Source organism: Octodon degus, unplaced genomic scaffold, assembly GCF_000260255.1.
Source record: "Octodon degus isolate 3935 unplaced genomic scaffold, OctDeg1.0 scaffold00041, whole genome shotgun sequence".
Classification (NCBI taxonomy): domain Eukaryota; kingdom Metazoa; phylum Chordata; class Mammalia; order Rodentia; family Octodontidae; genus Octodon; species Octodon degus.
Window position 1 is genome coordinate 9,506,412 of NW_004524617.1, and position 3,808 is coordinate 9,510,219.

Consider the following 3,808-nt stretch of genomic DNA (forward strand, 5'->3'; position numbering starts at 1 on the left):
TATATATATTGGATTACAAATGTGTTTTCAGAATGATTTATGCTCACAAATGAAGTTTTTGCATATGTAGAAATTATCTATGAATACAATATCTAGAAAGAAAAAAATAATTGAATAGAGAGCTTTTAAGATATTGGAAATGGCAACAAATTCTTTATAATTTCTGAGATTAAGAGTTAGAATCCATTTTTCTATTCATTTTTTACTTGAGTATAAAATTTTAGTGAGACTAAATAATTCCCTTTTACCTCTCCAAATAAAATGCAAATCTTGATCTTGCACAGTGAAATAGCAAATGGTCTACTGGAGAATTCACAACTCCAGCATAAAAAATCAAGACTGCTATACAAAAGCTTACGCATTACAGAGGGCAATGAAAAGGAAAATGCAGAGCTTAATATGATTTAAAACTTGGATGAATACCAAAACACATACACTGTTAGACAGGAAACAATGAAGAGAAATGTCTAAACCCTTTCTATCCTTCATGTATAATGAGTATAATAAATCTAGGTTTCACTGAGGAAACGTTACATAAAATTTGGAAAGAACGTTCAAAAATCATGTGGGTAGATATTATGAACACAGAAGAGAATTGAATTTTAAATAATCTTGTAGATTATACCCAAAAGGAATGATTATAATAAAGTGGTTGAGAAAATGTAAGATAGTAGCAACTGGAGCCTTTTACTTAAATTGAGTCTCACCAACTGGTAAATCTTTTAAAATAAACTTATAAATGCATTTAAAATCTAATACATATGCAAAATTGACTCATTTCTCTTCCTTAAAAGTGTGTTATTTATATTTAATTAGCATTAACTTATGGGTGGTGTCTTGTATTCACAGTTATATGAACACACACACAAAAAGTGTGACAGAAAAAGAGATTTTGCAAAGTGAGATATTACTGCTCTGCAGGGACAGAAATTAAGTTTTGAGACTTGGGCTGTTAAAGATTAGAAATAGGCAGTTAGGGACCAATGACATAGCTGAGTGTGAGAACACTTACCTAGCATGGACATAGTCCTTGTTCAAGCCTCAGAATTTCCAAAAAATAAACAAACAAGAGGAAGAACTTGACCATCAGAAAGAATATTACATTACTTTCAGTGATGAAGAATTCAAGAGTTTAAACTGTGACCTAAAACAAAGTCAGTCTTCTTGTTCAAATCCAGAGCTGATGCCATGGACCCCAGAACCTAGTTTTTTGCTTTAGGCAGGGAAGAAATTGACTATTGGGGGCCAGCGAGATATCTCAGCAGACTAAAGTACCTACTTAGGCAAGCTTAGGCAAGCACAGGGACTGTGGTTAGATCCCTGATGTCACAAGCCTCACCAGTTCTGCCCCAAGGGCAGGCTGAGCCTGTCGGGTGTAGTGGCACAAGCCTGTAATCCCAGAGCTGGGGAGGCTGAAAGCAGGAGGATCAGCATGAGTCTGAGCTGCATAGTGAGACCCTGTAACAACCAAATGCGTTAAAAAAAAGAAAAGAAAGGAAAAGAAAAGGGAGCCAGGGAGATGGCTCAGTGGAATAAGCTCTTCCCTGGCAAGCATAAAGGCCTCAGTTCAATGCCTGGTTCTGCCAAAAAAAAAAAAAAAAAAAAAAAAAAAAGAAAGAAAAGAAAATTGACAATCGCAATTCTGCTAAAAATGCCATAAATTTAAAAGACACAGCCTGGGTAAAGTTATTTAAACATATATAATAAACATATTATCACAACTCAGAACATAAGAAAAAAAAATGCCTAAAACTAAATACAACTTGGGAAAACTTCTCAAATGCAAGGAAGACATAGGATTGCAATAGATCACTTCCAGAAGGTGAAACGCCAATGGCCTATAGATACATTCAAAGTTTGAACCCCATGAATAACCAGGCACTAAAGGAGAAATGTCCTTTTTGCTCTCACTGCTGTTTGTGAGCTATTTTTCTTTCTCCAAAACTCTAGATCTTCTGAGATTCATGCCATGAATCTTCATTGAATGACCTCTCCTCATATGCTCATCTACCAGCCATCTAGGTCACTTCTCATTTATCCATGTTCAATACCTACCTTACTCGCATACTTTCTACATCTTCTTGGGTCATCGTACAGGACTTGGCTGATTCAACTTCCATAGGGATGAGTTCTTCTATACTCTGTCTTCACAATTCATGAACATCTTGCTGCAACTATTACTTGCTCCATCAAACTCAATCCCTGTCAACCTCAACCACTCTTTCTCATGCTTTCATTAATAATGATAATCGTACAACCTAAACCTTTTCCTATAATCACTTCACACATTAAACAACATTTCCTATCCCCAGTTTGTCTAGACTAGAAGTTTATGCCTTATAAATTATGAACCACAGTGGGACATCTAATGATTCAGCCTGTAATATTTTCATTATTACATATTATGTAAAATCTTTCATATGCTTACTTCCTTCCATATTTCACTTGATCTTTGTAGTTCACCGCACTTTCAGTGCTCACTCTTCTCTCAATTGTGCACAACTGCCAAAGTTCTGATCCTTGCTATAAATAGATGTTATTCTACTGAATGGTTTTCTCCTTAGCTGAAGAATGAATGATGAATGGCTGATGATATACCTTTATGTGATACATTCCCTTTTAAATAAATATGAGTACAAAATTATATAGTTTGCTGGCCAGAATTTTTAACTTACTTCTCTGGAATATTTAATATCTACACTTTCGAGGCCTGGGAGATGTCTCAATAGAATGAACGCTTCCCTGGCAAGTGCAAGGGTCTCAGTTCAATCCCTGGTTCCGCCAATAAAAAAAAAATCCACTTTCTCAGAAGGTTATTTTATATAGCATCCGTTTCCTCTAAAATCTGGATATCGACCTTCCGCCTGTCTGCGCCCAGCCACGGGGGACCTGCCCGGCCTCATGCTCCTCTCCATCGCGCTGTGCATCCAACCCAAAGACGGCCCGGTCTTCTCCAAGGTGGATGGGTAGCGCTTCGGCCAGAATCGCATCATCAAGCTGCTCACCGGCTCCTCGTACAATGTGAAGGTGAAGATTAAGCCCACCACACTGCAGGTCGAGAACATTTTCATCGAAGGGGTGCTTGTCCCACTGATGCTGAAGTGCAAAGAACCTGATGGAGACCTAGTGGTGTACATGGGCACATATGACATAGAAGGTGTGACCCCAACTAAAAGTGGAGAACTACAGCTTATCCAGATCACCATGCCATTCACAGACATTGGGACCTTCGAGACGGGGTGACAAGTCAAGTTCTACAGTTACCACAAGTGAGATCAGTGACAGTGGGGAAGCCCCTTCTCTGTCATGGAGTACAAATGCAAGCCCAATGAGACACACAGTCTCATGTGGGTGAACAAGGAGTCCTTCTGAAGATGGCTCTTTATCATGCTACTGGACAATCTCAGAAACCCATTTTTAGATAAACCAGCACAAGCCTTGCCCAAGGCACGTCACACCATGGCTGTATCTCTTCTGGAATCAATGACCTGTAATTCCTGATTATTTCCAAAGTGTAATTCCTCTCTGATACAGTACCTCTGACATAAGAGATTGCGAAGTTCTTCCCCTAAAAATGCTCTTTCCTGTATTTTGTGCTGGTGTTCTGCACCTTTTCTTGCTCGGTCATCTTGTTGACTGCATGTGATGAGCTCAGTGGAACTTGCGGGTTCCACTAAGTAACTGTGGTGATTTGTTTCCAAGATGAGTAACTCCTCACATACACTTTTTTGTTCATTGTTAAATATAAACAAAATAACAATGTGTTTGGGTCCTCTGATGTGCAGTATAACATGTATAACATGCATAA

General features: G+C 38.3%; 1 pseudogene; it reads left to right on the top strand.

Moving 5' to 3' along the window:
* LOC101562843 overlaps positions 1-3,372 on the top strand; it is a 52,657-nt pseudogene extending 49,285 nt beyond the window's left edge.
* Positions 3,373-3,808: the final 436 nt, after the last annotated feature.